Below are 26,698 nucleotides of genomic sequence, written 5' to 3'. Positions count from 1 at the left end.
CACTATGTGAGTGAGACCAGATCCTCAGATCTATAACTCTGTGTCCATTCCTCAAGACCCATTCCCAAGACCTTTCAAGCTACAGAAGACTTCAGTATGGATTTAAATTTATGCACAGGCTATATGTAGAAAATTATTAAAACTTTTTAAAACCCTGGACCTTACAAATGTGAACATGCTGTCTGGGACAACTAAGAATGTATAGCAGCAAATGAGGTAAGAATGCATACCCATATACAAAACTTAAAAGAGAAATTCATTATTACCATGAGGACTGTTAAATGAGATCTGAGTAACTGCACTTCCATGATGCCAAAACAGCCCCATGATAGAACGGAAAGAAGACTCACAGAACATTTTTCTGTGTTTCTCCATTCCTCTTTGCTTCTTTAATGTAAACATTAGCGTCATTATCAACGGTGTGAGCTAACCAAGAAATATTTTCCCCAATCACTTTCTTCCTTATGATCTCGCTTATGAATGTATCCGTTATTAAAGCACCCGGGGTTGGCTGGCATCTGGAGCGCTGAGCACACAGTATTTTCAAAACAAAGTTTTAATCTAAACTGTGATGATGTCCAGAAATGACCAGTCAAAAGGGGGCCACAAATAAAACTGGGTAAAAACAGATACATCCTAAGGTGTAATAAATACAAGTTATGATTTTAAAATGCGACGGCGAAGACCTGATCAAGTCAAAGGGAAATCCAAAGACCAGAACCCAGATTAGTAAGCATAAAAGAGAAACTCACGTGTGCCTTACAGGTCATGGCTTACTAAGACATGAGGGACACCACGGTTGTAACAAAGGCTGAAAACATCCTGGAAAACCTGAAAACTGCTTGAGGGAAGCACTAGGCATAATTTTTAATCTATAATTTCTCATGGTTAGAAAAGTACATTTTTCCCTGTTTAGAGTCTCAGGTGTTTAATAACTGTGTTTAATAACTGGGCTTAAGATCTTATTAATAAATATATTTTAACTAGTATATTCATGTAAGTAAGAAGCAGTGTTAGTCATAGCAGTTTACAGTATTTTCATTGGAATGTGTTTGAACACACAGCTCAAACTTATTTTATTCACTAGACTTTTAACATGATTTGGTATAAAGTGCATGGAGTCCTCAAATTGTTGTCCTTTCAGACTGTGACATTAATAGTAATAAATAAAAAGTAAAAATAAAGGAAGTCCAAAACACTTGTTTCAGTTGCTCAGTCGGGTCCGACTCTTCACGACCCCAGGAACTATAGCCTGCCACGCTCCTCTGTCCACAGAATTCTCCAGACAAGAATACTGGAGTGGGTAGCCATTCCCTTCTCAGGGAATCTTTCCCACACAGAGATCGAACCCGCGTCTCCCACACGGCAGGCAGATTCTTTACATGTGAGCCACCAGGGAAGCCCCAAAACACTTGACTGCAATGTAACTTAATACAGGTTGAAAACTTCATCAAAAAAAGTCACGGGTTTTTTAAATAGACTAAAAGCCAAAAGAATGCACTAATAATTAAAGAAAAGCCAGCCAAATTACAGTTAAAAGTCTAATTTTTAAAATCCATTCCAGTGCATGGACCAAATGAGTTTATAACCCTGATGGCAGTTAGGACATATATAGTGGCACAGGAAGAAACCCTTTCCATATTTCAATGTCAGCTCCTATGTTGGAACTGGCTAATTTTTAAGTGGTTTTTACTTAGTACTATTTTATGCCATATCTGTCAGAACAATTAGCACAGAATAATAAATACATTCATATCTACTGGACTTTTCCAGTCAGTAGAAGATGCTTGCTTTGAGGATAAGGGCTGTTCCATATTCATCTTTAAATCCTCAAAGTTTAAATCAGCATCAATACACTGTAGGCACCCAATACATGACTAGTGAATTAAATCGGTAAGCTTTTGCTACCTGAATCTCACCTACACTTGACCAAATTATATAACATGCAAAGTGGTCTTTGAACATGACTCAAGAAAACAAGTCAAAAAAAAGGGTATCAGATGCCACAAAACTTACTCAGTTTACCAGCCTACCTGATGAGAAATATGGAAGTACTTTATTGTAGGGGGGATGAAAGACAAGAAATGGAAGCCTGACACACCCTCACCAAAGCATCATTGAGCAGAACCCAGCAAGAGCACTCTTCATAAGATTATTATCCACAGAAACTACTTTGCCAAAATAGAAAAAGATCCTATTTCTATGTTTCAGGGTTTAGGGAAAAAGAGACGTCATTTAAAAAGAACAACAAACTTTTTATTTTCTGTATCTGAATTAGACTCTAACTTTGCTGAATTTGCAAAGATAAAAGAATTTAATTTCAGATGAATAGGACTCTTAGTACCAAAAAAGCAACATGTTACTTTGTATTTTTTAAATCATTTGCTCCATGTATGTAAATGTGTAATTTATGAAATCTCTACTTATCACAGCAGAAAAAAGTTTCTTACATAAAATAAATCAAAAGTACCCAATACTTTGAAAACTGGTTAACTTTTGACTGACCTTCTAACTCATGTTTGCTCATTAGACACTCTGCAATGTGTCTATGAAATATGCTTATTAATTTTTTCCATGAATACTGAATTTCTTTTCAAACCAAATTCCAGAAAACTATTTTATAACACTATGTTAAATTCCTTTTGTAAAATATATTCACTGATTAAGTATTTAAGAGTACCAGACTAAAAACATATAGATTGTTCAGCAAGAAAAACAACTTCTTATGAAGAATGAATGATGATTGCTACTGCTGTACCAAAGGAATTAACAAATAGAGAAATCAGTAATTGTTGTTAGTAGACATTTCTATTACCGGATACACCACACAGAAAGAAAGTTCTCTAACTATCAATTTATAAACTAAGTCTGAGGCCAGCTTTGTCTTTGATTGTGACTTCACAGATGAAAACTGACAACCAGCCCCAGCTCAGAGACTTTCTCATCCGCCTTTCCTAAGATTGAGAGAGACAGGACAGTGTACCAAGCCCCATCACTTCAAAAAGATGATGATTTCTCTTTCAGGAGAGAGAAAAATTAAGAGGTAATTCTTAGCTAGAAGTAGCCTCAAACCTTTCATTTGCAACCTTTTGGAATGTGGTCCTAAGAGCAGGTACGCAGAGAACAAGCCGGGAGACGGTGGCACCGCAGACAGGCATTCTGAGCCTGGCATGGTCACGTGCTAGCGGTGTGACTTCCGACCAATGACTTAACCTGAGACTTGGTTTCCTCGTCATTAAAACAGGTTACCTCTCACCAGAAAGCGGTTATGAAAAATAAAGTAGTAAAAATAAAACTCATACTTCACAAGGATAGGCTCTCAGTCCAAATATTTTTCTCCCAAAGGGTCCAGCCTCAGTGGTAGAGTTCGACTACAAATTATCTTTCTCCCTGCCTTCCAAAGTGAAATACTATTTGGGCTACCGTTCTAAAAACCGCACTTAATTTTCCCTTAAATATACGTGAAACCGTGTAATCACGCTACCACTCTAAAACACAAAAATGACTGGATAAGGAATTTACTTCATAAAAACAACAGGTGCCTTTATTTCATGAAGCCGTGCTAACGGCTTCTAATAACTGTTCCTAAAAGACAATGTTAGGGACTGCGTAAGTCTCAAATTCATAACTGACAACTTCATTATATGTAGTGATGAATACTAAAAGGACTCAAAAGCTACAAATAAATCTTTAAAATCAAATAATGGTAAAAAAAAAAAAAAAAGAAAAAAAAAAAACAGTTCAATCCCACATTCCCATTCTCAGACATTTCTAGGCAGTATCACAGATGCACATTAGTGAATATAATAATTGGACTAGAGAAACAGGACAGAGATAAAGGGGGTGAGGAGGGAGGAGAGAAAAGGAAGAATGGAAGGGAGAGAAAGAAAAAAATAATAACTTCAGCAGCACAAAATATAATCCAAGTTTGACAGCTGGATGCAGAGAATTATATTCTCATTTTGTTCCACGCTCCACCACGTTCTCTTTGCAGTCAATGAGAACTCTACACTCGGGTGAGGTTTGAGAGGCTCACCAAAAGCTGAAAAACAACTTAGCAATTTTTAATATTAAAAGATTCAGGACTGCTAATAAGACTCCCTCTGAATGACTCAATCTGTAGCTTTCCCACACCAAAGGATGCAGTCGAATCAACAAATAAGAAGACTTTCTTTAGCCATTAATAGTTTTAATCTACCAAAGGAAGATTAAGTCTTAGCATAACAGTCGCTCAGACACAGCTACTACTTTATTCCTAGAGAGTCATATAGACTCACTTCATACTTTTCAATTCTATAGTGCTTTTTTATAGGAAATTAGAAGTACAGATAAAAGATTCAGCATTTCACAGTTATTTCCTAAAAATAAAGATACCTAGGATCTCTATAAAATACAACCCAGGAGCATTCTGAGAGGAGAAAAAATTTGCAGAAAACATTTTCACTTTTACCTTTCTGACTGAAGGAAAGAAACACTCAAGTAGCAGAGTAATAAAGGAAATATAATTCCTTCAGGAAACTTCTCCTAAGAGGGGACCGTAATGAAGGTAACCTAAGTTTTGTTCACCGTTATAAGCAATGTTCAACAAGGCAGAAGTTTCCAAAGTTACGGCTGTGTGTGCTTGTTTAATAAAATAAAGACTACGACAACCAAAAAAGAATCACAGTGTCAAAATGGATGGATGAGGTTCAGCCAGCGTGCATGTGGCTGTGCGTGTGAGCGTGTCTAAGCTTTCCTGACCCAGAAGCCTTCCGCTCTCCTCGACGCAGGAGGCACAGATGATGTTAAGCTCTACCATCTTGTTTCCTTGTCGTGATAACCTCGGATGCCTTCCACATTTACATTTGAAGCCAAGGGTTTCAACAGACAGTCTGAGTTAACACATGATGTTAACACGGCTTCCATCATCTATCCCCTTGCAATGAACTCAAAACGTTCAGATGATCAATGATCAAAATTAGCAAAAGGATTTTCATCGAGCTAAATGGGTAGGAATACCCTATATTTTCACTTTGTGAACTAAGGAAGTTAATACAGTAAGATCACAATCCCTTATATGAAACCCTTAGGTCCAAGTACGTGTCAGATTTTCTGTGGGCTTTAAAAAGATCAGATTGAGCATATTGCATATTTTATGTAACATTCATAGCTCAGTTTAGATTAGTACCTCATAACCCACCATACTACTACTTACAGCAAAATATGTGAACATTTTAAGTGGGCTTTAAAAACTATTTTAAACAGGCCCACGACAATCTGGGTCAGGTTTTGACATCAAGTGAGTTTCGATGTCAAACTTTTGGAAAAACAAAAACAGTACTTTTCCAGAGATGTTTTCAGATATCAGGATTGCAAATGTATATCCAATACCACTCCAGATCAAGATACAATTTATTAATTTATTAGAGATGAAAAAGTATGGCAAATTAAAATTCAGCAAAGTAAGATATTCCTGGCAAACACATCCTTAAAAGCCAGGAACAGCTGGGTGGTTCAGTTGTCAGGGACTCTGCCTTCTCACTACTGAAGGCCCGAGTTCAATCACCAGTCAGGAAAATAAGATCCCAGAAGCTGCAGGGTGCAGCCAAAAAATTTAAAAAAAAAAAACTAGAAAGTTAGGAAATACGAAGGTATTTCATTTTAATTTGTTCAAATAAATTAAATGAACATTGAGACTACTTAAAAATAAATGTCTGTGTTACAGGCAATGCGTATCCAAGTTTGAGAACCATTAGCAGTTTTGGGTACTTCCCTTGCATTTAGCCACACGGTGCATATCCCCAGGCTTTTGATTTTCATAGTGTTCAAGATTTCAGGGATGTAGGGTATTTCCCATCCATCCTCTCTCTAGTTTGTCCCTCTTTTCGATTTAAGTGCCATTTTGTGTGATATAATTTGTTACGCACTTTGGATATAATGCTCCTCAATCTTCATGCCTTGACACAAACATGTTGTAACTGGTTGTGAAGAGTGCCCCCAAGTAATTAGTTATGAAAAATTAATGTACCACAGTTTAAAGGATTTTACAAGTATATATAGGGGTGTGTTCAAGATTTTCATCATAATAACATCACTCTTGCTTATTTTCTGACAGACTTTGTTGAAAGAGAAAGAAGTGGCTTTGTCACACTGTGAACTACCTATATAGTCAACTGCATAATTTATCTATGTCTATCACCAGGGAAATCACAGAGTCCCATGTGAAAACATCAGTCGCATGCGTCCGGGTAGAAAGTTTGAGCAATGATGCTCTAAGACGTTCCAGGATGCATCAAAGTCCGATGCTGTCAACTAACCATTTTGAATGGTGTCCTGTCCTGTGCTGTATCTTTTTAAAGAGGTAGAAGAATCATTCCCCAAACTTGAAGAAGCACTGTACTTAAATGTGGCATGCCTCAGCTGTTTTTTTCTTTTTTTTCCCCTTCTGGTTATTCTTATTATCTCCTTCAGTAACAACTTGCTTGTCCAGCACCTCACATCCAGTTAAAAATGAACCACTGCTTCATGATACTAGAGTTGAAACCAAAAACTGAAATGCACAGCCTTGAGAAACTTCAAACTTGGTGGAAGTTGGAGTGAGATGAGAGATAACTATAAAAACATATCCTATTGAGTACCGTCTGTGGATAAGGATCATTACAGACCTTACTGTCTTATGTAATTCTCATTCTGCTGCATGGTAAATATTAAGATGCCGTTTTGCACATATGATAATGAAAGTTTATTCTGTGTCCATATAAGCCCAAAGTCCCTCAGCTTATAAACTAGAGAGCCATCAAGAGTGATACCCAGCTGCAAAGCCTCTGCTTCCTATTCTATACCTGCTACAATGGAACATCTATGGAGGAGGATAAGAGTCCTCGGAGTATTGTAAACATGCTGACTGAAACACAGCCATAGAATCTTGAAGCTCTGGAAGAGACCTCAGTAGTCAATAGACTCTAACTCCACATCCAAGTACGTAACGTCCATTCAATCTTTATCCATCAGTCCCTTAAATGAGAATTCCTCCAAGAGTATCAGGGGACCTCACGGCTGCTTCAGAATCACCAGCAGTATTAGTTAAAATGCAGATTCCAAGGCCCTACCCCAGATACACTGAATCAGAATATGAAGACGAGGCCTGGGCATTTCTAAATTTTGTAAGCATACCAGTGTTTTCTTAATTTAAGTCATAAAATAAATTTCATGAATGAGACTCTATTTTTTTTAATAAAATAGTTTGGAACAGATTAGGTTTATAAAGATTAGATAGGAACAGAAAATTATCAGAGCGCTGCTCTTAGTACTGTCTCAGGAAACTTTTGTTCCAGGTTTACACGCGTATTGGAATACAGAAAGTATTTCTTACCACAAATCTCAAAAACATTTGAGAAATTCAGTTGCTTTAAGCAACTTTTATCCCCATCTTATTTGTTCTCTGAAATAAGTTATTGATCGTTTATTTAATTACTCCCTTTACAAAATATCCAAACTTGTGTCTTTTTCAGGATCTCAGTTATTCCAATCTAGGAGTTTCTGCTTTATTCCCTGATTATCTTTTCACCCAAGGGCAATATTTAACTACTGGTTTAATTATTTAATCAATATTTTACAATACTTTTCACTTTTCTAAGATTTAGATTTCCTAAAATCCAATTCATTCTTAATTTTACTTTATATTGTATACAACCTCCTCACTATTTGAAGCTATTTTACTCTATCTAGATCCTTGAACTGATATATTTTTAACTTATTAAGTTTATATTTTGGAAGGTATGTCAGTGTTTCATGGTCTATATTTATTTATTTATTTATTTATTTTTTATTAGTTGGAGGCTAATTACTTCACAACATTTCAATGGGTTTTGTCATACATTGATATGAATCAGCCATAGAGTTACACGTATTCCCCATCCCGATCCCCCCTCCCACCTCCCTCTCCACCTGATTCCTCTGGGTCTTCCCAGTGCACCAGGCCTGAGCACTTGTCTCATGCATCCCACCTGGGCTGGTGGGATGTTTTGAAAGAACAGCATGTATATTATCTATGGTGAAACATGGTCTATATTTAATCCCTTAAATCTTTCATTCCCTTACTCTTCCATTCTCTATTTATATATACTTTTTAGACAGAATTCTTTATTGGCTTTCGTCTTCTTTTGCATTTCTGTTGTGTAATTGGTACTTATTTCAATTCTCACCTTATCTTTTCCTTTGGAAGGAAAAAAAAAAAAGAAAACAATCCCCATTAATACATGAGGATTTTCTGGATATATCTTTACAGTTTTACAATGACATCCTGGCATTTCAAGAAACTGTAATTGTCTTCTAAGGGATAATATGAACACACATGAATGTTGAGTGAAGCTAAGCCCAAAAGGTGCTCTCCTCAGGTATGACTTAAAATACAGAAATTTCTACCATCCGACACAGTGTGTTGCGACTGCCCTTGACGAAGCACAAGCTCGCTGATGGAATTACAGTCACAGACTCTTCAAGATGGAAGAACGTCCGCTCAATACTTAGCCTTAGTTTTTACTACCTTCAGAGCAGTGTTTCTCCAAGGATAGCCCGAGGACCGCTTGCATCCAATTTACTTGGGGCATGTAATAAAAATGAAGGGGTGAAATTACCATGTTTTTATAATTTGGGTCTGTCTTCATTTCATAGTGAGAGGGAGGAAGCTGATTAAAAATACAGGAGATACCAGTCAGACCTATTTTAAAAGGTGCCCTTGGTAAGGAAATGTTAAAAACAAGGTGGACCTCAAACTACAAGTTCAAGAAAAGTGTCTTCTTCTTAAGTTAAACACCTGTTTAAGCCTAAATTTTAAAATATATGCCACACTGGTGGTGATGCAACATGCCAAATTAATTGCCTATATTTAGTAATTCATAGCATTTAAAAATACAATTTTAAACATTTCTGCACTCTTGCAATGGACTAGTAATTCCAGGGATTTCTTTTAGTATAGCAAAAACAGGCATATCAATAGTGAGGCTATTTTCAAAAACTTCTTTTAATAGGGTTGAACTGTGAAGTCTTTATCACTTCTATTAAAGACTTCTAATATTAAAGTAATTTATATTCATGGTAAGAGCCCATTCAAAATATGGCCCTTGCTTTAACCATATTCGTTATGAAATGTAGGAAAACATAAACCGTTAAGTATACTGACTGATGATTAATAATTAGAAATTACATCTGTAATTTTACTGAAAAATATGGCTTTATAAAAACTTTAGCTGATGAATTAAGACTTTCATGAGTTGTGCCACATTATTTTAAGGCCGTTGGTCCTTCTTTAACTATATACAAAAAACGTTATCAATTACATAGTTACTTACAGCACAAGCAAGCCATAATTATATGTTCATCCTTGCTTTCACTCAGAGCTATGTTTTAAACTCAATGTCTAAACGAATCTGTTTCAATGGATGAAGTATAAAGAACAAATCTATAAGGTCAAAGGTCCTACACACTTTTCAAGTTGTCCAGCAGACCTAGATATACATTAAAAGCAGAGCTACTTCACAAACTCATAAACCAGGAACTTTTTAATTTGGATATAAAAATCAAGATGGATATAAAAAAAAGAAAGTGTCAAAATTGCAAAGTTCTGTTAGTATCTAAGACCCTACAGGAAGATTCTTCCTAAAACTGCCATAATACATCCAAAGATGCACCACTCAGAAATAACACAGATGAACCCCTCTTTCAATAAATGTGAAATGCAAATTAAGACTTCAGTTTCAGAATTTAATGGAGGTATGCAGAATAATAAAAAAGGTTTGAAAACTCTTGGCCATATAGAAGCAAAACCCTTATCTAAAATCTTATCTTGAAAAATTAAACCTTATAAACCAAGCCAAATAACTTGTATTTCATTGTCAGTGTGACTTTTTCAAATCACTACTTCAAGTTTTACACTATAAAAACTACTCTGACTTCAAAGACCAAGACTTTGCTTGAAAATACTGTTTAATGAAGCAGTTATTTGATATCTCAAACAAATGCAAGAACTCATCAGATAGCTTTTATTCTGGAAATTACTGATTCCCAGTTTAAATTCTGAATTGTTAAAACATATTTCCATGGGGAAAGAACTAACATTAAAAGTTTGCGACAGTGAACAAAATAATGTGCCTCACATGTATAAATGTGGTGTTCTTTAGTAATCAGGAATGCATTTTGAATACTCTTGCCATATGTTCAAAAATGAAAAACTTCTCTTGCAAACAAGCTTAAAAAAAAAAAATCAAAGAGGCTGAAATCCCATATTTCAGTGTGCACTAAATTCATCTTACAGACCCATCTCATTCTGACTGTTATGCATGTGACGTATTAGGAGGCTCTCCTAACTATCTGAAATAACAAGATAATTTACATTCCATTAAAGAAAGCTGGATACAGAGCTTCTGTTATATATCATCTAAAGTTCTCAGCAATGTCAAAGTATACTCTGCTACCATACAGAAACACTACCAGAAAAGCTTGGCCTTCAAATTCAATTTCTCTCAATACTAAGACAATCTTTTGGTGACACACAGCATCCCAGCAAGTCAGGGAACCAAACAAAATAAGGCCCCTTTTCTTTTTCGTTTATGGAAAACTGAATTCAAGTTCATTTTCATTCACAAAATATAGTCTGTCTTCAGTATGATACTATTACAAAGCACCAAAACTGATTTACATAATTTGTATGACCAGTTTTCTTAAATTGTCAGCAATGTAAGAATACCTGAGGTGTTTCTTGCAGTGGAGAAGCAAAATTACATGTTGGTTTTCTGAAGTTTGGGCTTACCATGCTGCTTTCAAATGTTAAACCCTCCGTTTTCACCTAGAGGGCTACTTCTCAAAAACAAACTTTTTAAGCACTTACTGTCCCACGTTATTTCACCAACTTTTCCAATTAGGGGCACAGATCTGAAAAAAGCACTTAGCAACAGATTTCAAAGTTGCTATTTTTCACATACACGGACGGTCAAAATATACCCAATTTCTCCAAACTTACAAATTTTGAAGCAAATTCAATGCATTAGGACAGTTATTTGCTTCTGAATCAAGCTGATATGCTAAATGCTAGATTTACTACACTGCCCAGTCCACCTTCCCCACTACAAGGCTAACTGTGATAAACAGCCCAAGTTCCCAAGAAAAGAGTACCCAGAAAAAAGTAAGCAAATGTCAGATACTGTAATTTCTGGGCAATGCTTCCTTGGGTTTTTAATAATTCTCTCCACTCACAAGCTACAATCTTTCTACAATATTATCTAGCATTAAATTCCCTAGGTTGTCAACTCTATGCAAAATTTCATTATGAAATAAAAAGAGAAAACAAGTATTCAAATGACACTTATTTGCAGAAAAACATTAAACGGACACTTAAACTATGTTAAAATAATAATAACCATAGCCGAATTCTAAATACTAAAAATCTGCTCCAGGAAACTCAATGAGACAAGATTTCTGGGGTGCTACAAGCCCAACAAGGCATCTTCTGACGTGTACAGTAAGGACCCTTAGGTCATTACTAACACCAGCTAGCTTCCCTATATGAAGAGTTTGCATACTTACTCAGGAAGGCAAATGGAAAGTACGCAGAGAGGAAGATGAACTGCGGCAGAGCCTCTGTCATATGATAGTGACCTATAAAGTATCAAATAAAGGTTCATCATCAGTATGATAGAGCCTTACAGTTGAGTGCGAACTCCTGCAACATCTGCGAAGGAAGGACCCCGAAACCCTGCAGGCCCGCTCCCCACCAACCCCTCCTTCTCGCCATCCCCACCCCTGCGCGCTGTGGGGCAATTAAGGCAAAGAGCTCCCTGTTTTCCAAGGGCAGAGGCTGAGGGTAGCCCAGATGGCATTCCAGGGTGTCTCCAGCACACTTTCTCCCTACTCCCGGTAATGTACAAGGCAGAAAGTTGATCTATTCTGCACACCCCAAACCCACACCGTGATCATTCATCAACTTGCACAAGTGATCGCCGCCCCCAGGAGAAATGCACCAGGAACCAAATCGTGGCAATCGACAGGCAGTCCGAGTCTCCCCGTGCTCAGAAGCCGGCCGGAGCTGGCAAGGCGACGGCAGCGGGTCCAGGTAGCGCAGCCCTGAGCCCTGCAGACCTGGGCGGCCACATATGTCGCCCAAACGCCCGGCCCCGGTCACAATCCCGAGATTAGAGATCGGAACCGAGCGGGGAACACATTCGCCAGAGCCCCCGGTGTCTACTGTAGGGCCACCAGGTCTTCGAGGTCGGGGTGGGGGGAGATGGGAGCCCGAGAGCGAGGAAGGGAGCGAGGGATCCCACCCCGGCTTTGTTGCTGGTCACCATCAAGTTTGCATCTTAGTACAAAATGTCGATCTTAAAGGCTGACAAGACAGAGGCAGAGGGAGAAAGAGAAAGGGAATAGAGTCCATCTTGCTTTGGGGAAGAGGGGGGAGGAAAAAAAAATGAAGTGTAAATCCCACACTCCGGGCGTAAAAGTCTGCTAAACACCTTTCCATAACGGAGAAGCAACGAGTGGGGTGGCCCCGTCGCCGTGCCCGCCCGAACTGGCGGCGGTCTGGGCAGAAAACACCTCCCTCTCCCCGTCTTCCTCCTCCTTCCCCTCCTCCTCCTCCTCCTCCCTCTCCTCCTCCTCCCGCGGGCCCCGGCGAAGATCCCGCCGCCGCCTCCGCTGCCCCCCGGGGAGGCACGGCCGCCCGGCCCGGCGCTGCCATTCCGGGCTTGGACCGCGCGGCGCGCGTGGGGCGGGAGCGGGGTGGCCGCGCGGGGACATCCGCACCGGGGACCCCCTGCGCCCCCTCGCCGCGGGCTGGCTACAAAAGTCAAGCGAGCAGAGGTGGCGGCGGCGCGCAGAAGAGGGGGCGCGCGTGGGGGGGGGGGCCTCCCACGCCGCGAGTGGGCAACCCCAAGGGATGGCGAAGAACGCCCCTCCCCGCGCGGGGAAAGTACCCCAGTCCCCGGCAGCCCGGCGTCCGCGGCCGGGAGGCTGGAACTGGACGTGTCATTAGCAGGACAGGCAATGGTTTCAAAGCCCCAGGCCAATGACCATTAGCAGAGGCAGAGCTCGCTGCGTCCCCATCCCCCACCACCTCCACCCACCTTCCCCTTCGTACCACCCCCCACCTCCACCCCACCTCCCGAAACTTTTCAACGAGATCCACCTGGACTAATTTGTCCTCAGACAGTTAAAATACTGACTAGACCCTACACACCCGGAGGGAGGGGGAATGCACGCTTTATTTTCCTTTCTACAGAAAGGAAAGCAAAAAATAGCTTCTCTCCGTCTCTCCCTCTCCCCCCCCCTCCTCTGTCGTACATGTTGTGTCTTAGCTTTTTGCATCGTTTCGTTTTACCTTCCTCATTTAGCTGAAATGATCGTGGATATTTCACACATAAACGTGTTCCAGATTCTTGGATTCAGGGTCCTTGTAAATTACAGGACTCACGTTAAGTTTCATACGATACCAAAAAAATAAAAAAAAATAATAATAATAATAACACATTTCTGAGGGTGAGCGAGCGAGACGAGGTGGAGGAGGAAAAGAAACCTCGAGTCTGATTTCGGTAATTTACTAGCGACCCGGATCGCAGCAAATAACAGGGTAACACGAGTGTGGCTTCAGAGGGCTGGGGAGCTCCTTCTAGAGCCGTCGACCCCATCCCCGGATAAAGGATCTGCAAGTTTTCTGTCATCGCGACCATGCAATGCCATAACTTACCTTCAGAAATAAGACTTTAAACAGCCAAGGCCTTCCTCCTCCCCTCCGCCGCCACCCCCAGCTCCGCTCTCTCCACCTTAAACTTATTGACACAACATAATCCCACATTCAAGCAAAACCCTGACACAGCCTCCCTCCTCTCTTCCCTCGCGTTCTCCCGTTCTCTCTCTCCCTTGCCCTCCCCCCCCGGCTTTCCCTCCCTCTCTCTCCCGTGCTCCCTCACCCTCTTCCCCCTCTCCCCCTATTCTTCCTCCTAGCCACTCTGGCACTAAAGCAGCACTTTCTCCACTCGCCGCGCATTGGGTTAGGGGTTGGGGGGGCGGTAAGCGGGCACCGACCTCCGGGGCCGGAACACCCAGGTCCCAACTCTCCAGATGAACTGTTCCCGGTCACCGACGCACTCGAAACGTTCAGTCAGCCCACGGAGGGCTGGCTGCTCGTACCTTCCTCTCTTGCCCCGACTCCCCAGGCCCCACCTCCCCGGCAAGCCGAGCCCCGGCGGGGGCTCCACGTACTTTCGCCGCGGTGAAGTTTGGGGCTCCCCGGCGGCCACGAGCCGCCCGCCGGCGTGAGGGCTCTGTTGTTGTTTTCCTCGGGCTGCCGCTGCCCGCGCCCCGGCCCCCGTGCCCCTCGCGGGCGGCGCTGCCTGTGCTGCCGAGAGGTGCTGGTTGCAAACGCAGCCTGGCACCGGCTGGCCTACTACTCCCCAGCCCGGCCCCCAGCCTCCCGCCCGCGGGTGCTGCCTCCGCGCCCCCCGCCCGCCGCCGGCGCGGCCGCCGCGACCCTCGCCCCCGGCCTCTCCCGGCCCAAAGTTTTGGCGGAGGGGGAAAGCGCCCGGGGAGCGGGCCGGCTGGCGGCGGCTGCGGGCGCGCGGGGTCCCCGCCGTCTTCCTCAAGTCCAGCCTACCGGCTGCCGCCGCTGCTCCTGCCGCGGAGTCCTTGGGGCTGCAGCCCAGCGGCTCGCAAGTGAGTAGGAAAACAGAAAGTGCGGGGCGAGCGCCCGGGAAGGGCTGGGGACGGGGGCGCTCACCTCGCGGGCTCGCCGGGCGCGAGGGCGTGTGCGTGGCTCGCCCTCGGCGGCCAGTCAGGGCTTCTCTGTGGGAAAGTGGAGAGGAGCTCGCGGAGCCGCTCTGCCTCCGCTCCACTGTACCCTGCTCCACACACACTGCATGCAACCCGGGCGGACTGAAAACACTCATTCTATATAAGGCAGCCTGCCATTGGCCCGCTCCGTGACGGACAGGCCGCGCGGCCAAACAGAGGGCCCGTTACACCCAAACACACGCACACATACACACATTTTACAGAGACACACAAAGATCATCACATTTTCTATTTTCCGATGTTCGGGACCTGTAGGCAGTGGGAGCGGACAGGTAGAGAGGCCCAGCAGAGTGGCTTCAGAGGGGAAAGCCCTGTCTGCACCAAGCTGCGAGGCTTGAAATGGGTGTCCTTTTGACTTGGGAGGGTTATAGTAATAAACTACAACTCCACTGGATATGGAAGTGAGGTGTGTTTTTTTTTTTTTTTTTTAATCGTTGCCTTGCGGTGCCCCATGGAAGAGGCGTGCATTGTGTTATGATTTTTACAGCATGACCTGGCCAACAAGTGGCCAGGAAAACCTTTATCAGCTTGGATTTCTTTTGTCAATGGGTCAGCTATCACACAGGCCAAAATAGTCCAAGTTAAGTTTATCAGGACGGTAATGGATTCGGGTTGTTAATGCTTCATTCGTAGGTAAATTGAGAAAAATCAACACAACAATACACAGAAACAAAGATAATCATTTTGCTGAAACAGCCACTCTGCTTTTAACTGGTCAGAGGACTGCAGATCACCTGTGTGCCACACAAACAGTGCTGTAAAATAATGGAGTAAGTCATGGAAGGTTGACTATTGACCCTTTTCCTTAAAAATAGACCTTTTGAGTCAATACATGCAAGATTTACATTTTGCATATTATATATATGATATTTACATATTTCACATCATATATGAGCATTTGGGGTGACTTTCGGAGATGGTGAACCCAAGGACTTTGCCTTCTGATTTTTTTTTTCCTATGATGTGTCTTTGACCGATTATATTTGCCAGTCCTGTATAAGCAAGTCAACAGGTTGCTGGGAAAACACCATAGCTAGAAACTATGAGGAATAAATTCTAGACCCAACTCTTAAACTCACTACACAGTCTTGAGCAATTAATTTAGCCCCTCTAATGCTCACATTTAGTTTGGGATTTTGTTTTCATTTTTTTCTTTTTTAAGTTACAGTAAGAATCTTCTCCCAGTGTTCCTTCACTAAATATAGTTTATTCAGCATTTACTGTGTACCAGACATTATCATAGGCTCTAGATGTTTCCTTAAGATTCTTTCTGATTTAAGAGTCTGTGAATTATTCTTAAACACAAACATTTTGAAGATTAAATAAACACCACGATTTTATGGCCTAGATGTGTAGCTTTAAAACTTAAAGGAAAGCTGGATAAAAGAACTTATTTCAAATCCCTCTTTATTTCCTTATGTTATTTTGAGATTCTTCTCTCACATCCGTAAAGTTATCGAATGAGTGTGTATGTACGCGTGTGTGAAAGAATGGGAACCAGAAACAGAGACAGAGAAAATTTAAATTTGTAAAGTTTAGAAAACAAGCAGTGGTATTTGGAAATGTGATGTTTTGCTTATTTTTTAAAGGAAAATAATTTTTAAAAGGGGAAAGTATACAAAATAGCAATTTAAACCGATGATGTTAAAGATTATATTAATGATGCTCTGCATTTAGTTGATGTAAGGAACAAAGTGTGGTTTATCCACACTACACACTGCTTTGAAATTGGTGCTAAGTATGATTATCTCTTTTATCATAAGAGAAATGGAACTGTTCAAGATAGCACAGAATACCAGTGACAAAGGAACTTAAATCGAGGACTCTTAATACCCAACACAGATTTTGAATAACTTGATAGTCCTTCCTTCCAAATGACAAACTTCAGGGACAAGAGGCAGATAGAAGTGATAGAGGAAAACCCAGAAAAACTTTATCAGCATTTCACTGTCCTGTTTTTTGAAGAGAAAAAGAGAAAAAAAAAAAACCCACAAGTTGCTATATTTAATTGCTGAGTGAAGTGTTGTGAATTATTTGCTAGTATATTTATGTTATGAAAAATATGAAAGACCAGCCCACCCCCCACCCCTACCCTCAACCCCAAGTATAGGAAAACATTCTTCATTTCTTTATGGTCGCAAAGTTGTTTTTTTGGTGGGTTTTTTTTGTTGTTGTTGAAGTATAATTAGCTTAGCAGAATTATTTAGAGCTACATTTTCAAACTTTTAGCTCACATGTTATCAGTAAAATGAGTGAGTACCCTCGATATATGTATATTTCTGTATACATTTTTAAAATGTACCACTGCATGGATATATTATTTATTTTTATGAAGCATACATTCATAAAAACGAAGTGAAAAAGCATAAGATAAAAATGAAAGTTAAGGGAATTCCCTGCAGTCCAGTGTTTAGGACTCGCTGCTTTTACTGCCCAGCCTGTCCCCTCCCTGGTCGGGGAACTAAGGTCTCGCAAGCCACATGGCACGGTGAAAAATAAGCAAGGGTTTTAACATTTTCTCTCCGCACTCCTATCATATAGTCTTAGCAACATGCCCCAGGGGTTTTGTATTCAAGTTTGGAGACCTCTGACAGTACCAGGTACTAACTGACCAGGACGGATGCAAAAGAAGTGGATAGAAATGACTGGTTGCAAGTCATTATTGGAAACGACTACTGGAAGACTGATGGGTCCACAGAACCTTTAGGCTCAGATATGAGCACCTCTTTTAACACATATGATGTATTGGTGGTGTATTGGGCATTATGTGGCAGTAGAAGTCATCATTCAGCACTCTCTTGCAGATCATTTATTGAGAAGGATTCACGTGCTAGGCAGACACCCAGCACAGCAGATTTTGGAAAAGGAAAACTGCCTGTTCCTGGGAGTGATGGAGTAGAGTTCCAGTCTTCTGTAAGACAGGGAAAGCCTTGTCAAGAAGGCTTGACCGAAGTGTTATATAGCATTTGGCCATTTAGGAAATACTTTGTAGAATTTTGATTATCTTATTTAAAAATAAATATCAAGAAATTTTAAATGTCCATAGTGCCCCAAACTTAAAAATATGGAAAACCCTAATTTTCAGGGACTTTATTTGATTTTTATAATGTAAGATTGCAAATATAAAAACAACTGTTGATTTCCTGAGTAAAATGGCATTAAAAAGGGTCTTCAAGAAGGGGTTTTTCCTTTTCTTGCTTTCACATTTTGATGAGCAATCCCAGGTTGAGCTTGTGGTTAGTATATTCATCCTTCTCATGGCCTTGACTATCCGTTTTCTTAACTTTATTTAGTATGAATCCTTTGTTGTAAGCCACATAAAATAATTTGGGGAGAGCAAATTTAAATGTGTGTGTAAACGTACACTTACAAGTGTTTATGTGTACATGTGATACATCTATAAACAACCTTTCATTTCCTTACTTTACATTATTTCTTTATTCAATCCCTATTCAAAATCTTGGAAAAATTCCTTGGTCACTCCAAGACTCAGTTTCCTTGTTTGTAAATTAGGAATAATAAGAGTAACCGTAAGTGAAACAATCCATATAAAATGCTTAAACCTGTAATATACTAAATATTTAATAAATATTGTTTTTCTTTGTCTTTCACACATATAAGCCAGTTACAGCTGCTTTACAGAAACTTTTCTAAGACTTAACCCTCACATCATATGGAGTTTATAGAACCTATTGCAACTTGCTTGCCCAGGGTTTGCAATTTCCTTTTAGCCTGCATTCTACTAATTCTAGCATCTCCGCACATAAAAGGGATGTCAGCCTGATACCAGGATAAAGCAAACATCCTATTGGGTAGCCATTATTAAGCACCTAAAAAGGCAAATTTGTAATAAATCAGTCCAAAACAAGCCTTGTTTTATACACTGAAACTCTAGATAGGCAGAATGAGGATCTGCCTTACATCACAATTTTTGACTTGTTCTTGACCTTGCTGAGCTTCACTTTTTTTCCTCTTATAAGAGAAAAATAGAGAAAATCACATTTCTTTCCCCAAGGCCAATGCAAAGGGACTAAAACCTAGAACTTGGATAGTTGGGCCACTTCTCAGCACTGATGCAAATGCTCATAATCTTGAAGAGAACCAGCTTCTACTGGATCCCAGCAGAGTTGGAGAAAGAAACAGAGGGGAAAACACCCTGCTTTCCTAGAGCAGCGCTACCCAAAGTATCCTGAAATTCCCTCTCTCCTGTGATCTTCTGTATCATTTCATCTATATTACTATTAAGGCATTCAAATACCTTACCTTGTGTTATGTTATTTGTATATCGATAGAGATCTTTGTTGTTGACAAACACCTTGAAGAAAATGATGATGTCTCATTCATCATTTTGTTTTCCAGGTGGTTAGCACAATACCCTGTACATTGCCTAACATGTAACAATCACTCAACAAAGATTTGTGAGACAAATGAACAAACAAATAAAATAAAGCAAAAACAAACAAATAAAAGGACTGTGAATTTTAAGAAGGATCAGAGAGAATAGGGATGAGACGGGTGCTAGAGAATTTTGGGTGTCCCCGGTATATAGTGACCAGAATGTACGATAGTCTGGTTATTCCTGCCTAGTATTTAAATTCTCTAAAGCACCTTTATATTTGAACTAGCTTGTCACACTCACTAAAATCCATGTGAGGTAGGTGAGACAAATAGAGGGAATTTCTTTTAAAGATGAAAAAAATGAAGCAGGCAAAGGTTAAATGATTCTCTCAATATTATATAGCTAGTAGTAGCCCTGGGGTAGTACTAAGGTTCTAGACACCTAGTTCTGCAAGCTTTCTGCCCTGGGTAGGAGGGAGGGGAAAGGGGAGTGACAAAGGAGTCACTTAAGGACCATACCATAAAAATAGGCCTCTAAGTGGACAGTGATTTTACACTAATGGTTTTGATAATAAAGTCAGTAAGCACTAGCATTAGCATTAGCCAGCCCTTGTAGCCACCATCTCATTAGAAGCTTCAGCAACATCCCAAACAGGGAAGGGGTTCTATGATACATCCAGCTCTTTGAAACTCCTCTCTTCCCAAGACAATCGATGTCATCTTCTGTTGGTTTTGAGCACTCCAGAATTCTTCCGGATCTTTAACATACCTTTTCTCCTCCTAAGTGTTATCCACTGTTCCTTTTTCAGCTCCCTTGTTACCGCATGGAACAATCTAACCCCTTTATCAGGGACCATCTGAATTATGTGAAACAGCACTCATGACCTTTTCCTGCCTTTTGCAGGCAATCTCAGTCCTTTACATCACTCTTCCTGTTCCTGATTCCTGGCCTGTTTTTGTCAGTTTACTCCTTCACGTGGGCTATCCAGAGCAGGTGGGGGCTGAGGCAGTGTGGAGCGAAGCATGACCATGGCTCCCTTCTCTTTGAAACAAAATTTCTATTACTGCAGCCTAACAGGCAACTCTCTTCTTTGGCAGTCACATCTCTCTGCTGACCGTTACTGTGCTTCTTCTCAAAAAACAAACTTTTGTTGAAATGTGGGCTGATGAGCCCAGTGTCTCCTCCATTTTGTTATATAATGGGGGAAACTGAGGCATACACCTTTATAACCCCGTTGTTGTATAGTGGTTAAGATTCAAGGCTTTGGAGTTGAAACAACATGAGTTTGGGGCTTGGCTCCAGCAGTTATTAATTCATGTGGACAAATTTTATAACCTGTCTTTAGTTCTTCGTGTGTAAATAGAAAGGTAATATGTTACTCATAAAGTTATTGAACGGATTTGATAAAAACAATGTATGTAAAATACTTAAAACCGTGTTTTCATATAACTATTCAATAAATGCTAAAGTTTTCTTTTTTTCTCTAGCTGATGACATACAGCTCAGAATTCCATTTTGCCAATATCTTTTTGTATGCGGATTGTTTTATTCAACTGTTTGCTGTTGATCTCACCATCCTTGGTTCTTTCACAAATCTCATGCCTTCTTTACAGTTTCCAAGTAATTTTTAAAAGTATTAATACTTTTTTTATTTTTAATATTTTATTTTTTAAAAATAATATTTTTATTATTTTAATATTTAAAAAAATACTTAAAAGTATTTTCTAAGGCAGATACCAGAGCACCTACCCTCAATAGGTAAAGGAAAGTGAAGTCACTCAGTTGTGTCCGACTCTTTGCAACCCCATGGACTGTAGCCCACCAGGCTCCTCTGTCCATGGGATTTTCCAGGCAAGAGTACTGGAGTGGGTTGCCATTTCCTTCTCCAGGTAAACATTGATCTTAATCAGCACTGCCATGGCCATGGCTATTGAACCTGTGATGTAGAGTCACCTAATTTCACCTCAATTTTAAAAATTTAAACCTGTGGATTCCCTGGCGGTCTAGTGGTGAGGATTCGGGACTTTCACTGCCATAGCCTGGGTTCAGTCCCTGGCTGGGGAACTGAGATCCCTCTCAGCCGCTTCAAAAATTTAAACCTAAAGAAATTTATAAAGAATAATATAAAATAGCAATCATGTAGGAGCTTTATTATAAGTTAACATATTATTATATTGCCTGAGATTTCTTTTTAAGCAATAAAACATTGAAGCCCCCTTCCCTGGTCCAGTGACTCTCTAGTTCTCCCCAGAGGTGACCATTATTTTGTAATTTCATTCTCATCCTATCCATATTTTTTGCATCCCACTCATGAAAATATCTAATGTGGCTTTGTCAAAAGGCTTTATAAAATTTTTATTCACTAATGTTATCAGAGAGGAGTTCTTTGATGGGTAGAATATACTGTGGTGGTGGTGGTTTAGTTGCTAAATAGTGTCTGATTCTTGTGACTCCAAGGACAGAGGAGCCTGGCAGGCTATAGTCCATGGGATTCTCCAGGCAAGAATACTGGAGTGGGTTGCCATTTCCTAATTCTGGTTAATCAAAACAAAAAGAGAAAATTATGGAATGCTATGAGAAGGTTCTTAGAAATAATGCATGTAAAATACTTAAAACAGTGCTTTCATATAACTATTCAATAAATGGTAAAGTTTTCTTTTTAACTGTACTGTAAAAGTTAAAAAAAAAAAAAAAAAAAAAAAGCTGCAGAACCAGATCTCAGAAGCCAAGGGCACTGTCAACTCTAGGGACTGAGATCACTTTTGGTGAGAATATCGTCATTATGATAAATTTGCTCAAACTTTTTTCCATCCTCTTTTCTTTATGCCACGAAAGAGAGTGAAATGGAAGGATCCACTTGTCTATACCCAAATTTTATGCTTACTCTTTGTTCAAAGTAGAAGTGGATGCTTTGCTTAACCCTCTCATCAAGATTGCATGGTTCCTTGGAGGAGGGGGCAGTGGTGGACACAGCAGGAGGCTGAGTTAGAACAGAATTATTTAGACTGATGCAGTGTGTTCAATGGCATCACCTACTCAATGGACATGAGTTGGAGCAAACTCTGGGAGGTAGTGAAGGACAGGGAAGCCTGGCCTAGCGTGCTGCAGTCCATGGGGTCGCAAAGAGTCAGACAAAACTGAGTGACTGAACAACAAATGTGTTGGTAACATTCTGCTTATTGGTGGACTCCGGGGGTGCTCATTTTATAACTTACATAGATGTTACATTATTCTTTATTTTGTATCAAATATATTTTGAAAAGAAAACAAAAAAAAATGATTAAAAAAAAAAGACTCATACAAAAAAGACTATTAGCCTTCTCCAAAGTAAAACTGGAGTACTACGGAGAAAAGAAGGCAAACAGATACTAGTCAGATGAAAACAAGAGATTTATAACATCTCCAACTGCCACAGTGCAACTGAGCGATCAGTTTATTAACCTTGTTACAAAAGAAAAATAGGCTTAGGCTAGTCTTAGGGACTCCATGCTGGCTTCTAGTGATTACTTGGTCCTTTTTTTGAGTATACAGATCTTTCCTTCTTTTTTGCCTATCTTAGATTTCATTTTGTTCCAAGGGCCAAAAAGCCACTGAGATAAGCTTTAAAAAAGGGGAACTTAATTGTACAAATATTGGGGTCCGTCACAGAACTCAAGGGCAATAAGTATTATCAGGTGTGGAAACAGAAGCACGTGGCCTCCATTGCTGTTCATTCCACCAGATGAGGGACAAGGACTTGCCTGTAACGGAGGGCTGTTCTTTCGGTGTTTGTAGGCAGAAATCATTCTCTAAAGTGATACAGGGATGGGAGGATGTCAGGGGCATTCTACTACATAGCACTTTCTAGAATATTATCTAGGCTCAATGTCTCATTTACTACCCTGTAATTTGCAGAATCCACCTATTTCCACGCTAATCCCAAGAAATTTAACTATAGAGTTTTTATGGCCTGATTTTATACCCACATATATTTAGAAATAAAGTAAAAAAAAAAAAAAAAAGAAAGTATTTCTCTTGATGTTGTTTATTTATTTGCTTTATCCCTTGACTTATTCCAGAAAGATTTCTGTTAGTCCTACAACAGTGCAAACTTAGCTGCACATTTTCTCAAGACTCTCAAGTATTATTCAATAGAGCTTGGAAATCTGAACACATTTAGAGTGCCTAGGTGATCTCTTAAATTTTGTTAAACTTATTTTTTACTTCCTAGATTCTACAGCAATCTACTCACACTAGCTAAAGAAAGTCTTAGTTGATCGGTCATGTCCAACACTTCGCAATCCCATGAACTGTGTACCCCACCAGGCTCCTCTATCCAGGGAATTCTCCAGGCAAGAATGCTGCAGTGGGTTGCCACTCCCTTCTGCAGGGGATCTTCCTGACCCGGGGATCAAACCCAGGTCCCCTTCATTGCAGGCAGATGCTTTACCATCTGAGACACCAGGGAAGCCCAGCTAACGAAAGGGAAGATTTATTAGAATCACTACACACGTAAAGTTATGGCAAAGAACAAACAACAGGACAAAACAACAATGCTAAACCCCAAACGAAGTGAGACTATCATGGCTCAGAGATAGGCAATAGGCCAAGGACATTTTCTGAAGTTACAGTTACAATGTGGGAAGTACAGCTTGTGAGAAAGGTTGCTTTTCCTTGAAGTGGGATGGGACAGACAAGAGAGGCACACAGTTGAGGAGCTAACTAAAGCAATGACGTTTTGAAGTAATGGAGATAAAACTAAGGAGGAGGGGGAGCTTGCATTCAATGACGGTTTTTACGTGAATTTATTTTTGGTCTCACCCTCACCATATGGAGTTATTGACAAAAAAAAAAAACAAATCTACTGAGGATGGCTGACCAGAAAGAATGGTTTTTAAAGAACAATGTGACAATGCTCAGAAAAGTACATTAAATATGTTCCCTGAAATCCAGCTGAAGTCTTTACAGTAGAGGAGTCAACTCTAGGTTTTAGGAAGATTTAGCTATTTGGAAAGGGATGTTTTCCTTTTCCATCGTTTGACACCTTCTCTTACAATACCATCTTCTTCATTCAAAAACAAAACTTTCTAACCTGTTGATTTGCTAAAGTGCTCTTTCCAAATATCAGATTGACTGTTTCAAGTCTGTTAAAGTACTGACCTTTGGCCAGTGCTATTTGAGAGAAGGAGGAATGAAATGAGCAACTTTGCCTGTCACAGTGTAGAAGGAGAGACGTAGTTAAGAAAAGAAAGATGGAACAAAATAGGAAGGGAAGGAAGAAAAATATATTCGAAGAGAAGTTATGCTGGGATGACTTCAAAAGTCACCCAGTCTTGGCTCTGACTTTGCATTTAGATGTGATCTGAGTAGGAGTTCGAGAGGGGGAAGAAATAAACATAAAAGAAACCTTTCCTTAAGTAGATTTCAGCAACATCTGGTTCCCCAACATCAGACTGAGGGCTAAGGGTCTCTCTGCCCTCTAAGTCCCCAGCTGCTCCAGAGGTAACAAAGTCAGTGGCTGTAACAAGGCAAGGCCTCCTTTGCTATACGCCTTTGATGATCTGTATCTTCCTGCTACACCATAATTGCTCAGTAGAATCCTATTTCTCCTCCCCAGTCTTACTTGTTCTGGTCACAAGAGAAAAGCGGGCAGCAGAAAGCGCTAGCTTTTTCATCCCCCCATCCTTCCTGTCCAGCCTTCCCTTCCCAACTTAAAGGCTGTATCTGCCTTCACCGACTGGAGTTGTCTCTAGCACTCCAAAAGAGGAAGAGCCAGCAATTTAACAGGTATCACAAAGTGACAAGTAGAGAGGAGCTGGTCCAGATTCTTGGTGGTCATCTGCAAGACCAGTGGCTTTTCAATCCCAAGTGAAGTAAAGAATAAATGAGGCATCCTAAAGTTCACACTATTCTCCTAGTGAGGCGGGAAGAAAAAACCAAGCTCTGGGAGCCACTAAGTATCATGGGTCATGCATTCATTAATTCATTCAACAGCATTTATTAAGTGCTTTCTCTGTGCCAGGTACTGTGGTTATTGTAAGAGATACCCAATAGATGTGGTCCATGCTAATGGGGGCTTCCCATTAAAATGCGCTAAACGTGGCGCAGAGGTAAAGATTCTGCCTGGGAATTCAGGAGACACAGGAGACATGGGTTTGGTCCCTGGGTTGGGAAGATCCCCTGGAGTAGACAATGGCAACTTGCTCTGTATTCTTGCCTGGAAAATTCCATGGACTAAGGAACCCATCATGTTTCTAAGAGTTGGGCCCAATTGAGAAACAGCACACACACACACCCCAACGGAGCTTGTGGTCCAGCAGCAGAGATGGATGTAATACATAATATAATACAGAATGTTCCTTGGAATTAGGGATGGAGGCAGAGCAAGCCAATTTCCAGTGATGGAGGAATCTAAAAGTAGAGGAGCAATGCAGGATCTGAAGGTGCTGAAGGTTTCACTGTTTTCAAGGGTAAAGAGGCTTTCGTTAGCCAAGGAAAAAGGCTGGATTATGGGGTCTTTAGATTCTTAGATTGGCTTTGTGTTCTATGTAGAAGACAATACCACTTTGGGACATGTCCTTTTGTGATTTTTGTGGTCACTATTATTCTTTTAAAACTCTAGGGTTTGTGTGTAGTCATGAGTGGTAGGGAGAGATTATTTTGTTTGCTTCAGAAATTTTAGTAAGAGGCTAAATGTACTACTAGTATTCAGAAAAAAAGAAGTTGAAGTATTAGTGGTAATAAGAAGATATTTCAGAAAATATGACACAATGGAGGTTTCAGGTGGCAGCTATACTGAACAAAAAAGTTTACATGCTGGCCACAAGAATGACCATTTCCATAATTAAAGCATGTCTGGTAAGAATGGCAGTCACTGGATATTTATGTAGATTTTATTTTGAGTCTATATTTTGGAGAGGTGTTATTAAAGCTTCATTTTATGTCATTTCTTATGAAATAGACCTGTAACTCTACAGAGATGGTGTATCTTTGGTAAGCTATGCAATTTGTATTGATATTTGCTTTATCTGTGCATATTCATGGACAAAGATTTCCAGTGGAGACAGAGTTGCTTAGAGCTTAAGAGCTGGTGCTTCTGGAGTCAGAAAGATCTGAATTCAAACATTGGTTCTGCTGTTTACTAGTTATGTGACTTTGGATAAACTTAAAAAAATTTTCTTTTCTTTTTTAAGGAAAGTTTGGCTTGTAACATTACATAAATTTTATGTGTACAACATTATATTTATACTTCTGTATATACTACAGCACACTTACCACCAAAAATTTTGTTTCCATCCATTGGGCAAACTTTTTAAACCTACTAAGCCTTAGTCCTCCATTTCATAAACTGTAAGATGAGGTTTATAATGGTTCCTACCTGTTAGGCTTATTGTGAGAATCAAACAAGATGTTGCATATTAAAACAGTCTCTGACAATAAATAATGGCTCTTATTTTAAGTGTGGCTTGTCATATAATGTTTTGTGTCCAGTGATATAGAGCCCTGGGAGATAAATAGAAATTTTATATTCCAAGGATGATAGGTAAAATGCTTGAGAAATTT

The 26,698-nt window shown here is 40.2% G+C and overlaps 1 protein-coding gene across 7 annotated transcripts in view; it reads right to left on the bottom strand.

The window, feature by feature from the left end:
- Window positions 1-14,886, bottom strand: part of BBX (BBX high mobility group box domain containing) — a 287,251-nt gene extending 272,365 nt beyond the window's left edge. For 5 of the 7 annotated variants that reach the window (XM_061134243.1, XM_061134242.1, XM_061134248.1 and 2 more), the window contains exons 1-2: window positions 14,744-14,886; window positions 11,560-11,631 (exon numbers count right to left, since the gene is read on the bottom strand). The gene's annotated coding sequence lies outside the window, so the exon portion shown is untranslated. Of the gene's footprint in view, window positions 1-11,559; window positions 11,632-13,714; window positions 13,734-14,052; window positions 14,073-14,743 lie in introns of those variants that run through there. The other 2 variants (XM_061134244.1, XM_061134245.1) reach the window with 2 other exon arrangements.
- Window positions 14,887-26,698: the final 11,812 nt, after the last annotated feature.

Source organism: Dama dama, chromosome 31 (assembly GCF_033118175.1).
Source record: "Dama dama isolate Ldn47 chromosome 31, ASM3311817v1, whole genome shotgun sequence".
Lineage (NCBI taxonomy): Eukaryota > Metazoa > Chordata > Mammalia > Artiodactyla > Cervidae > Dama > Dama dama.
Note: the sequence above shows the minus strand (reverse complement) of the source record. Positions and strands in the feature narration are given on the sequence as shown.